The sequence below is a fragment of the Vombatus ursinus genome, unplaced genomic scaffold (genome assembly GCF_900497805.2).
Source record: "Vombatus ursinus unplaced genomic scaffold, bare-nosed wombat genome assembly UNPS02009573.1, whole genome shotgun sequence".
In the NCBI taxonomy this organism is placed as follows: Eukaryota; Metazoa; Chordata; class Mammalia; order Diprotodontia; family Vombatidae; genus Vombatus; species Vombatus ursinus.
Window position 1 is genome coordinate 1,377,897 of NW_020949351.1, and position 13,267 is coordinate 1,391,163.

General features: G+C 37.2%; 1 protein-coding gene and 1 pseudogene across 6 annotated transcripts in view; one reads left to right on the top strand and one right to left on the bottom strand.

Annotated features, from left to right (window-relative positions):
- The window catches only part of LDLRAD4 (low density lipoprotein receptor class A domain containing 4), a 589,056-nt gene that overhangs the window by 171,426 nt on the left and 404,363 nt on the right, over positions 1–13,267 (top strand). For 3 of the 6 annotated variants that reach the window (XM_027852450.1, XM_027852454.1, XM_027852452.1), the window contains one exon: positions 13,011–13,043. The exons of 2 other annotated variants lie outside the window; for them this stretch is intronic. The gene's annotated coding sequence lies outside the window, so the exon portion shown is untranslated. Of the gene's footprint in view, positions 1–9,800; positions 9,903–13,010; positions 13,044–13,267 lie in introns of all 6 variants that reach the window. One more of the 6 variants, XM_027852456.1, reaches the window with a different exon arrangement.
- The window catches only part of LOC114035968, a 29,675-nt pseudogene continuing 25,686 nt past the window's right edge, over positions 9,279–13,267 (bottom strand).

Here is a 13,267-nt window from a genome sequence, read left to right on the forward strand (position 1 = left end):
AAACCTTATTATTTGCAAATCAGTGACTTTATTGATCCAAGAACTTAGACCCAACCTTGAAGGTAGCCCATATATACTGCCTGATATTTCCATTGTGCAAAGTATCTAGGCTTTTAAAGAGGAAGGCCTGTGAATTAATGAGAAGAATCAATACTTGCTACAATTCTTAGTTAACTTAGAGTATTGTAGGGGAAAAATAACAAAGGGTCAAGCTGCCTAATTTGTCAATTTATCCATTGACAAAATTTAAAATATACTCCCAGTCTTGTTATTCTTCATAAAATTCCCTGGAGTCAGGAAAATCTGAATTCAAATCTGGCCTCAGATTCTTTACAGCTGTATGATCTTGGGCAAGCCACTTAACCTCTATCTGTTTCAGTTTCCTTATCTAAACAATAACACCTATCACCTAGGGTTGTTGTGGAGGATGAAATGAGATAAAATTTGGAAAGTATTTTGGAAACCTTAAAGTGTCATATAAATGCTAGTTATTGCTATTGTTTTTAATAAGTGTTTTGTAGTAGCTAATTGATTTGTTGGTTATTCTCAGCGTCTTCATTATTCCCACTTAGAACAGTGCCTGGCATGTAATAGGCACTTCATTAATGTTGATTGAATGAGTTTACAAATAAAAAAAAACAAACTAGGATTTAAAAAGAGTTTGAATGGAAGTATTTAAGGTAATACCTTGAAATATCTGGTAAATGAATGAAACCATCTTATAGCTAAGATTCATTAAGTTTATATAAACAGTGTTTTAAAAAGTTATGGTCCTGTAAGAGCTTAGATCTGCCGTTGGAAAGAGATGTAGTTACTTTGAAAGAAGGCAATTTGTAACTAGAAGGAAACATCTATGTCCATGTTTGTTGGGTAGGGTTTAGTAGTCTTGCTTGGTTTGTTTTATGTGCAGGGGTTGTTAAAGAATGATTGTATACAGATGACTACTATACTTTACACACCTAGCTGTGAGAATGCTATCTGAAGTGTGAAAATAGGAGAGAATTCTGGTAGGCACAGAGCTTCACATTGCTATGTGAAATAGGACTGTTTCTTACTGTCTTTAGCAGGTAAGTGAGAGGAGGAAAGGGAAAAATAATTTAAGGGCTATGGTAAAATAAACTAAGGACATCCATAAGACCGAAGCAGGATAAATAGGTTACTTATAATTGAGGCAAAGAAACCCTACAATAACAAGAAAGCTGAAGATAAGCTTTTTTAGGGCTTTTGATGCTAAGCTAGCCTGAAGCCCTAGAATCCCGAAAGGGATCTGAGTCTGAGATAGAAATTCAAAGTGGATTTGAAAGATGCATTCTTCCCAAAGATTAAATAGTAATAATAAAATTAGTGAGAAAGATATTAACATGTATAATGTATCTTGTATAAATGCATCCTCTATTTTTATTTTTTAAAAATGACAATTGAGTGAAAAAGAATGCTTATTTTGTATGTCAACCATGCCTATGTCTGAAGCCCCAGAGGATTTTTATCTCAAATGGTGTGGTGACAATTTATCCTACTTGTAGGTCAAATATGAAGAGAATTTTAAAAACAAAGAAACAACAACTTTTTTTTTTTAACACTGAACTTTCCAACTTCCACCTACGTAGGGACAACAGAAGCGTCAGACAGATAACAACACAAATCATTGTCCTGTGGTTAGCTTATTCAGTTTCATAGAAGTTGGAAGAGACCTCAGATATGAACAAGAATTCCCTCTAAAACATTGTATGCAAAACATTGTATGTACAGAGGAAGAAACCATTATGAATATCAGGTGCAAACCCCTGAATCTCGAACTTAGGCAATTAAAAACCAATGCTCATAACATCAAGGCAGACTCTTTATAATTCTGCTTACAACTTTTCTACTTTTTGTTTCTTAGTTTTTATGAGGCTAAATTTGTATTGCTTCTATGATTCCTACATATGTATGGTTTTTACTACACATCTGCTTTTGGTTTTGTTTTGTTTTTTTTTTGGTAAATAGTATTTTATTTTTTTCCAATTACATGTAAAGATAGTCTTCAGCATTCATTTTTTATAAGATTTTCAGTTCCAAATTTTTTCTCCTTCCCCCCTCCCAGCCCTCCTTCCCAAGATGGCAAGCATATTTCCACATTAGTCATATTGTGAAAGAAGAAACAGAACAAAAGGAAAAAGCCACAAAAAAACAAAAAACAGTGAAAATAGTATGCTTTAATCTGCATTCAGACTCCATAGTTCTTTCTCTGGATATGGATAGCATTTTCCATCATGAGTCTTGTGAAATTGTCTTGGATTATTGTATTGCTGAGAAGAGCTAAGTCAATCATAGTTGATCATCATACGTTGTTGCTCTTACTGTGTACAATATTCTCCTGGTTCTATACAACCACTTTTGATGTATACCCAAAGATTGCAGAAGAGATTGGGCTGATTTACAGAAGAGAAAAATTTCAGATTTGAGGCAATCAATAGCATCTATAATATGAATAAATCACTTGTGCATCTGTTGCTATCTTGAGAGAATGATTTAATGATAGGGTAATAAATTTTTCTTAAATCTAGTTAGTAACTTCTATAGTTTACGTATTATCATCTATAGAATAAGAGTGACTAGTATCATTGTTCACACACACGCAGGACTGAACTGTCCTGATTAGTAAGTACCTTACCTAGGTACTTACCTAGTTCATTATCTCTAGCAGTACCATACCAGATCATGCTTCATCTGCCATCTGGTTCTCCATTTTAATCATCTTGCTGTCTTCTCTCTTGTGACCATATTCCTACCCTCTTTTCCCCACCTAAAAGAGCACCCTGGCTGGACCTCCAGATGTCAGCCCAAAGTCCAGGAAGGAATTAACAAGGGAGCCTTGGAGCTCTAATCCTAAAAATGAGTTGTTTTGATTGAGACTGCAAACTCACCCAGCCCGCTGTACCCAGCCTTCACCAGACCAAACTATACTTCATGTCCCATATAGACATCAACCCTGGCTATTTTGCCATCTACCCTACTGCTGGCTAGAGCAAGATATTGGCAGTTGATAATTCCATAATTATCTTTGAGAGATTATAAGATCATAAAGTTCAGAGATAGAAAGGATCTTACAAATCATCTAGTCCAACACCCTAATTTTGCAGATGAGGAAATCAAGACCCCAAAGGGTAGTGACTTGCCCGACGTCATACAGATTATAAGAAGCAGAAATGGGATTTGAACAGGGTGTCTGGTTCCAAATCCAGTACTCTTTCCACTATGCTACTCTGCCTCAAGTGTATTCTACCATAGTGCCTCATATTGTGGTCTCTTTTTTTCCCCAAATAGATTATAATCTAAGCATTGATACATATCCTGAAGATAAATAGAAATTATTCTTGCATTCATTCATTGAAGAAATATTTATTAAGTGTTTACTAATAGGGATGCAAAGGTAAAACATGACACAAACCCCTTCCCTTCAGGGCCCTAAATCCAACTGGGTTTAAGGTTGTAAGACTTGTATGTAGATAAGTATATTACAAAATGAGGTTGAACGGAGGTAAAGAGAAGATTCAGACAAGCACTTCAGGAGAATTTTGAGGAAGGTCTAGAAGATGCTTTCATTTGGGGGTGGGGAGGTTTAGGGAATTGTCCACCAGAGAAGTGGCCCCTGTGCTGAGCTTTTTGAAGGAAGAGAAGGATATTAATAGAGATGAGAAGGGAAAGCATTCTCAGTATGGGAGATGACCTGTTTGAATGCATGGAGCTAGGATAAAGGTAGCTGTTTATTTTGGCTGAAATGTAGAATGTGAAAGAAAGCTGAAACGGTCACTGAGAAGCATATTATGGGAGGCATTTGAACACCAGTCTAAGGATTTGGTTCTTGTCCTTAGAAGGGACAGGGAGCAACTGAGTTTTTGACCTGGAGTGTTACGGTCAAACCTATGTTTTAGAAAGACTTATTTTGGACAGCTATGTAAAGGATGGATTGTGGAGGGGAGCAGCAGGAGAAGGGGAGAGACTGGAGACAGAAAGATCAATTAGTAGGTTACTGTAATAGTTTGGGTGATAAGGGGAAGAGGGCCTGAAAGATGGTGGATCAGAGTTGAAAGAAGGGGATGGAAGCAAGAGATGTTGTGGAGATTAATGAACAAAACTTGGCAACTGTTTGATTATGAAGAATAAGAAAAAAGGAAGAATCAAAGGTGACTTAAGATTTTGAACCTGAGTGACTAGAAGAAGGGTGGTGCTCTCCAAGTAAAAAGTTATTTTCTGCCATTTTGTATTGTCCATATTTCCCTTATGGATTTCTCTTCAATTATTAGATAGGCATAAATGTACAGTCATAAAGAGGATTGAGTAATTCAATAAGCCAAAATGAGTTTTTGATGGAAACTGCAATTCAAGGTATTTAATTTTCTACCTAGTTGTTTCTTCATTTTCATAATTGGAATTTGTCATTCTATGTGTACTTAATATGCGTATGAAGTTAGCAAGCAATACTAACTGATTTGAAAGCATCGCATATTTGTAGTTCTAGAGGACATAGCCTATCCTAGAGGCAGCAGGGAGATATAGAGGTTCTTGACTTCTGCCAATTATTGAGTAATAGTTTAATTTTCAGTTCTTGCATGTCTAAGAAGTTAGATGCGGGAAAGACGTTACACAGCATAAGTTCCTCACGTCACGTCCTCACATATCTTTTACCTTCATTCTGAGAATTGCTGCTTTGTGACTTCACTTTGTTGAGAAGCAGTAATTCTTTTTTCTAGGCTTAATAACTACTTTGTACAGATTATTCTGCTCAGATTTTTATCCTGTTACTTAATGGCTATTTAATTACCCGCTCTTCCGTTGCCTAATGCTCTCTCCCAACTGTTAAGCAGTTCTTTATGGCTATGACATTAGCCTCTCTTTGTGACTCCCTCTGTACCCTCTGCTTACTAATCTTACCCACAAACTTTTACAGTTGACAGAATTAGGTTGTTAAAATGTTAATATATTTCAACATAATAAGAATAAGTATAAGAAAATGTAAAAATGTAAACATCTAAATTTGTGAGGAAAGCAGGAAGTCTGAACTCACTGCATTCGTAGAAGTTCATAAAAATTTTTTTTTCACCTTACAGTTACCATTTCCTTTACAGGCCCTTCATGAATCATAGAAAAGATTAATTGACATCAGAGAGAACTTCATCCTCCAAAAACTCTAAAGGGAAATCATTCGGTCACTGGATTGCTTTGCCATATTTATGCACCAAGCTTTAGCAATTTTCTGTGAAAATCAGTCTTGATTTTTATCCTCCATTGTGTATGTGAAAGGATTCATTTCTGTTTTACTTTAATCCTTATTCTTATCATTTTTCACTCCATGATCTCCCCACCCCAATCTTTGCTTTCCATCTATTTCATGTCATTAGCATGTGAACAATGTAAATTTAGTGCTTTGATTTCAGAGTTCTTCCTTGTAGAATTCGGTATGATGGGTAGGACCAAGATGTTTCAGGAGTGTTTGTTGGATTGCATTTTCAGACCCAGGATAGAGTGGAGAGGTGTGCGGTAGGGATTCACATATCAGAGAGAAAGGTAGGGAAAGCAAAAACTACAGTGTTTCACATTTTTATTGTGTGTCCTTTATAGGTTTGCCCGTCTCAGGCACATGGAACAATTCATCCGTTTTGCATACATTTAGTGAGGAGTCTGATACAGTTGAAGACACGCTAGATTTGAATCTGGGTTCAAATGTTGATATGGGGTACAACCCATTCCCCACTGTGGATCCCTTCTTTCCTGCCTCTTTTTGGTATTGTCTCTCCCCATTAGATTGTAAACTCCTTTAGGGCAGGGACTGTCTTTCTTTTTATTAATTGTATCCTTAGTGCTTAGCTCAGTGCCTGGCACATAGTAGGTACTTAAGAAATGTTTATTGGATTGGATTGAAAGAATATTAAAGGAGTTATAAAGTAAGTGTTTGGTCCAGTCTCAGTGAAAAATGTTATTGCCTGGTTGAGGCAGGGATCGGGAAGGTTTCTTATAGCATTGAAATTGTGTTTTAAAGGATAGGTAGCAATAAAATAGGTAGAGAAGAGAAAGAAGAATGCTCCAAGGCCTAAGAGTAGTGTAAGCAAAGACACAGAGGTGGAGAATCGAAGGCCATGTTCAGGGAACTTCGAATAGTCCGGTTTGTCTGGAGTATAGAGAATGTGGATGGGATGAATAAGAAATCACACTGGGAAGATATGGTGGTGTCAGACTGTGGAGGGCCTTCAGTTTGAACTTTACTAACAGAAAATGGGGAGCTACTGGAAATTTTTGAGTGGAGGGGCAGCTAGGTGGCACAGTGGATAGAGCACTGGCCCTGAAGTCAGAGGGACCTAAGTTCAAATCTGTCCTCAGACCAAACACTTGACACGTACTAGCTGTGTGACCCTGGGTAAGTCACTTAACCCCAATTGCCTAAAAAAAAAGAAAAGAAGAAATTTTTGAGTGGGCATGTATGTAAAGAAGAAGGTTATTTTAGAATTGTAGAATGAATTGGGGAGGCAGCTAGGTGGCTCAGTGGGTAGAGTTGTGGGCCTGGGATGAGGAGACCTGAGTTCAGATACAGTCTCAGTCACTTACTAGATGTGTGACCCCAGACAAGTCACCTTACCTTTGTTTCCCTTAATCCACTGGAGAAGGAAATGGCAAAGCACTCTAGTATCTTTGCCAAGAAAACCCCATGGACAGTCTTGGTGTGCTATGGTCCACGGGATCACAAAGAGCTGGACACAGCTGAATGACTGAACAGCACCACCAACAACGGAATACATTGGAGGGGAGAGCAGAGGCGATATGACTTGTTCTGTAACTATTGTGATAGTTCAGACATGTGTTAACAAAGGCCTGACTAATAAGGTGATAGAACTGAGAACAGAGAGGACAGGAGGAACCTTTTAATATGCACAGAATGAGTAGTTGACACCCAGAATCCATCCTTTGCCCTTCTTTGTTAATCCTAGAGCTCTCCTACCTTTCCTATGCAATAATTTTCTCCCTTTACGTTCTTTTTGGCTTTTCTGATGTTGCTTATAGATCCACTAATTTGTATTGCTTGTGTATCATCTGTTTAGGTGGTATAGAACTGAGATGTCCAGCTCAATTTAAAAAGAAAAAAATTGCTAATGAACAATCATCGGGGCATCATAGAATTATAGATTTAAATTTGAGAGGACCTTAGAGGCCATCTTATCCAATTCTCTCATTTTATGGAGCCTTGGAAAACCAAAATGCTGAGAGGTAAGATATCACCAAGGTCACAAATGTTGGAAATGGCTTAGCTGGGATTTGAACCTGGGTCTCCTGACCCAAATTTAGCACTCTTTCTGTATCATATGAGGCTAACTTTCCGTATCAGTCCAATCAGGTCAGATTTGAACCTATTTTTTTTTTTAAGAACAAGAAACTTTTTTTGTTCTGCTACCAAAAAATAGCACCTTGCCAAACTTTGTCACAGCAGCTACTTCACACGTTCTCTTTTCTCCAGTAGCCCACGACACTCCCCCTTCCTGCTTTCCTCTTAGGAAAGGACATTGTCTTCTTCTTGACTGAGCAATGGAGGCTAGCCCCCTACTTCATAACTCAAAACTCATCAGCATTATTTCTCATTCTCTCATCTTCCCTCTGATCTCTCAGGCAGAGAAGGCTTTTCTCTTTGTTATGGCCAGCGCCATCTTCCTAATTTCATCCTTTCACACGGGCTGTCTCTTATGCCTGGGATGGTCTTCTTCCTTGCCTCTGCCTCTTAGGATGCCTAGCTTTCTTCAGGGCTCACTCTTGGTGCCATTCCCTTTGCCCTAAGGGGAGCATTCCTTTGCCTGTTTCCCCAGATCTAAGTGTTTTCTTTCTCCTGACATTTCTTTGTATTTGCTTGTCTGTGTATGTGACACATTCTCCCATTAAAATGTAAACTCCTTGTGAGTTTACTGCATTTTTCTTTGTATCCCTTACACTGAACTTAGTGCCTTTCATGTAGTTAGCATTAAATAAATGCCTTTTAATTGAAATGAATTAATATTTTTATCAGTGTTCCTGAATATATTTTGATTTTTATAACAAATTTCTAAAATACAATTTAATCTGTAAACTTTTTCATAACAAGTTATGGTAGATTAAATTGTAACAATTTTCACTTAGAATAGAACAAAAATGTTATTTCTTAGTGTATGACCACAGAACTTTTTTGGTATTGATTCAGGAAAAAATTGTTTTGTTTTCCCCCCTGCCCTCTAAGAAATTTTGTCTACAGAGTATCTGTCACCAAGCAAACTCTTTTTCCCATAGGAAGAGGTATAGTAATAAGGAACTGTAATATTGAAGCAGGGACTGAAGATTAAAGGGGAGTGTGGCTAGCCCCAAAGGCTAGGGATTAAAAGGGTTCTGTCAGCATTACTGCAATGAGGGAAAGTAGACCCTGTTTCACTGTGGAACCTGTCATTAGTGTTGTCTGACCCCTTCTGCTTCTGTCTATGGGTGTTTTCAGGCTGCTTCCATTAGCCAGCGCTCCTTGGGGTGCCATCAAGGGGAGGTTGAGGAAAACAATACAATTGGGCACATAGCCTAATCTAGGTCAAATAAGGGGATGAGTGAAAGGAATGAAAGGCATACTGTGGTCTTCTTGTTGACACGGAGATAATGTTCATCTTATGCACTGTGCTAGTGATGATTCAGTATCTCAAAAAATCCAACAACCCCAAAAACAATTTCTTCTGGACACATATTAGACTACTACATTATATACTTGTACAACTAATTTTTTTTCCTTCAGAAGTATAGTTAATTTGTAGTTAATAAGTGTAGTTATTTTTCTTAAAAAAAAACCCAGAATATTTTTATGCAACCCACATGCACATGCATAGCTCTTAAATTATTATGACAAATGACAGGAAGAGTTAAGGAATACTGCATTCATAGAATTCCATGGAATACACAAAATATCCAATATTTTGGGTTGTACATAATAAAGAAATACTTTAAAGATATTTTCTAAATACTTTAGCAGCCAAGATGGCCCACTTTATGACCTAGGGATGTGCTTTAGGAAAAAAAAATTTATGTGGGGAGTACCAATTTTCCTAAAAAGAAATCACTGAATAAGACAAATGACATTCATCTTAATATACTGATTTTATACACAATTTTATACAATACCTTTTCTTAAATCAATCCAACAGCAGAAGGTGAGAAGATTCCTCTTCCTCTTTTTTTTGGTAAACAATTGCGTGGAAATCTAGATGACTTTTTTCTTCCTGGATTTTTACCTGGGAGTAGTGGCCTTTTTACTTATGAGGATGCTGGTTTGGCACTTTTATATTCATGTCACCAATGTTAATATTTTTTGGAATCTCAGAAAGATAATTTTTTTTTACCACTAATACTGTACAGACTGGAGCTCCTGCTAAACCAGCCTTGGGTTTCTCAAGTTCATTTTGTGCATCTATTTGAGTCACAATTTCATTCATATTTGCCTCCCTAATCATCCCTGTCATCACCATTTTTACCAGAATATTGTGGATCTTGTCCTATATGGAAAATTAACTTATGTTTACAGACATTTTTCAAAACACTTGTCTAGTGTTTTCACAAATACTTGTATTAGGTCTAAAATGCTAAATTCACTTTCTGAAAAATCCATTTTTGAAGACAAAAATACAATGTGGCAAAGTGGATGTAAATCAGTTTGTTGTCAGATCCACTTATTAGCAGGTCTCTTTTTCTAGGAAATAACAAACATTTTTATTTTGTTGAATACCATATGGAAAGTTTCCTTAATTATTTGTTGCTGTGTGTCTTCAATATAGGGTTGGTAAACTTGGAGAACTGGAGTTGTTCAGGATTGCTGAAGATGAAAATTGCTTTAATCACAGTGGAGCTAAAGGCTAGAGGCGGCAGGATGTGGCTAAGTGAGTACTAGAATCAGAGTATAATGGGAAACCAGATCAGCCTTTCTGCTTCAGGTGTTTCCCTTGACACTTGGCACATGACCCCAAACAATAGCCTTTCCATTTTTTATGGAGGTTTAAGCTAACCTGTTCAAGAGATGGACTTGTTCTAATCTGATAAAAGATCCTTCCCTCCAGGTAGTCTGAAGACTTCTCTGAAGGCCCAATAAACCAGAGGGGCTTCTTCACCCAGTTCCAATAGTCTAGCTTATTGGAAAGAACAAAAGAGTATGAGTCAGTAGATCCTTGGTTCCAGTCCACTACTTAACCTTGGGTTTCTAGATACCTCACAGAGTTGTTCTCAAGATAAACCAAGATAATGCATGACAAGAGTAGGGAACCTGCAGCCTTGAAGCCACGTGTGGCCCTCTAGGTCCTCAAGTACAGCCCTTTGACTTAATCCAAACTTCACAGAACAAATCCCCTTAAGAAAATGGTTTGTTCTGTAAAACTTGGACTCAGTCAAAAGGCCGCACCCACAGACCTAGAAGGCCACATGTGGCCTTGAGGCTGCAGGTTCCCCACACCTGATGAGGAAGAAGGTGCTTTGAAAGCTATAAAGCACTATATAATATAAGGCGTTATTGTTGTTCAATTGTTAAAAATCAAGAGTTATGATAATGTCAATAACGATATTACTCTGTCTGTCAACATACTGCACAGCTGTATGTAGAGGGAGATGTTAAGAATAGCAAGACATAGGGGCAGCTAGGTGGCACAGTGGATACAGCACCAGCCCTGGATTCAGGAGGACCTGAGTTCAAATCCAGTCTCAAACACAAAACACTTACTAGCTGTGTGACCCTGGGCAAGTCACTTAACCCCATTGCCCAACCAAAAAAAAAAAAACCCCAAAAAAACCTCAAACAAACAAACAAAAAAGAATAGCAAGACGTAGACAAGCTGGGGAGAAATGGAGGCAGAAGTGGAAAGAGGAAGATGGAAGCAGAGAAAGCTTGGTCAGTTCTGAGAAGAGCATGTAGTGGGAGGCAAATTGCTCTTTTGCTATGTTGCTTTCTCTTGGGTTATATGTCCATCAGAGTAAGTTATTACTGTCTATTATTGTCCTTTGAAGTAGTTCTGGTTAACCTCATCCAAAGGGACTAAGATAGGAGTCTCCAAGGGAAGAAGTTATTTTCTGAGTCATAACACTTTGGCCTGAGTAAAATTACCTTATAGGCTACTTGACATGAGGTCATTTGAAATCGAAGGGAGAGCCTGATAAAGGTAGAGAATACCACACCTCTGATACAATAAGATCCATGCAGAGAAGGAATGTAGCATGATGTATAGTGTTATCCCGAACAAATTTCTTAAGCCTTTCTGTGCCTCAGTTTCCTCATCTTTGAATTGGGGGATTAAATGAGTACCTGCCTCACAGAGTTGTTGTGATGATCAACCTTAAAGCTCTCTATGAGTGCATTCCTTTATAATCTAGTCACCCAGGATCTTCTAAAGTTCCATGTCTTTCTTTCTCTTTCACTTTGATGGTGTTGGTAGCAAAAAATAAACTGGAAGCAAGTAAGTCAAATTGATGACATTAGACCACTAACTTTTACTTCTCTGAATGTTGTTAATGTTTAATGTCTTCTTCCATTCTGTTTTTCTAGAGTCTCACTTATAATCAAAGAATCATAAACCTTTAGAATTGAAAGAAGGCAGCTAAGAAGAGATCATCTAGTCCAGCTTCCTTCTTTTGAATATGAGAAAAAAATAGGCTTTCAGAGATAAAGTGACTTGTCCAAGTTTCTGCATTGTTGTTTGCAGAACCATCCATCTGGGCCTTTTCCTGAAAGTTTTTGATGATGAGTTAATGGATTTCTCTAGTTTGGCTTTATTTAAGAGGGAGTCTAGTTTGACCCAGAAGGACAACATCAGATCTCCTTTATTTAATCCTCTGCCCTCATTTCAGTGGTTTCAGTGTGAGCATTTGAGAGAGACCACAGGAGCTGTTGCTGCTGAGTCTGACAGAGGAATTTCAACTCTGTCCCATTGCTGTTCTCTTCTTGGGGGTCATTGTTGTATTTGTTTTGATTGCTTCTGAGAGTATAAAGGTTACTATCACACATGTGTTGACTTAGCAGAGATAAGGTTCTGGTGAAAATGAAATTAGACTATTCCAAATTCTCCATCTTTGTATTTCTGTGAAGAATATTGATTTGTTCCCAGAGCCTCCTGTTGATTACCTCCTTTGTATGAGAGCTTAATTGCCAGCATTTAAAATTAGTGCTCTTACTGCAGGGTCAAAACTGAATCATGCAGTGATTCAACATACAAGCCTGCCTATGGAATTTTGACTCGTGTGATATTTATTTTTGCTGGGTCAAGTTGTTCGGGAATAAGGGAGAGAAATACAAGGCTAAAATTATGATATTTCAAATTAGTGCTTTGCTTTTGCTTTTTTTTTCCTCCTGAAATGCACAAAGGTGAGTCTAGAGAATGATTATTTTATTGGTTCGGAAGAAGATTTTCTTTATTAGAACTGAAGAAATAGTTAAAGTTTTGTTTCTGCTTAATATGTAGTTCCCAAGTCACATAGTTCAAGTAAATTGGGAACCTAATTTGGATGGGGATGTGGGGAATGCAAATGTTTTAGCTGGGTTTTCCATTATATTCTAGAAAGCTATTTCTTCTGTCAATGGAGATTAGCTTTCACTGGTAATTGGGAAGTATTGGCTTTTCAAGAAATATTGGCCTTTTGTTAGTTAAAGCTACAAGAGTTCTCCAACTCTTAATATTTTCTTTTACATAAGTCATTTTGAGTGTTAATTAAATGTTCTCTTCACATCTTAAGATGAAAAATTAGCACATACACCTAAATAAAACCATGGCTGACAGGGATAGGAACAATACCACAGGAATATATCTTTTTTTAATGCCTTATTACTGAGTGGAATATTTAGTTTAAAATAAAGGATTAAAAAAAACCTCAGTTGCCTTATCTGATTTTATGAAAGGCAATAAAGAATTTAATTTTTTGACATCTGAGATTTTTTGGGGGGTGTGTGTGAAGTGCAGCAGACATTTATAGAGTTATTAATCCAGTATCACTTTTTTTCTTTAATACAGAGAACCACAAAAAGAACATTCCTTTTTGGAAAGGTATGAACTTTATTCTCTTTTCAGAACAAACCAGTGTGGAGTGGAATAGAAATGTAGTATAGTCTTTCACTCACATTAATCATACACAGTACTGTCAATAATGAGAAGTTAGAGAAATTGCCACTAATTTTGAAATTAGGTAGTTTAATTGTTATGGAATCAGTGTGAGAAATTAGTAAAGGTAGACTTCACTTTCTTTACCAATTAAATCAAAATATAAAATA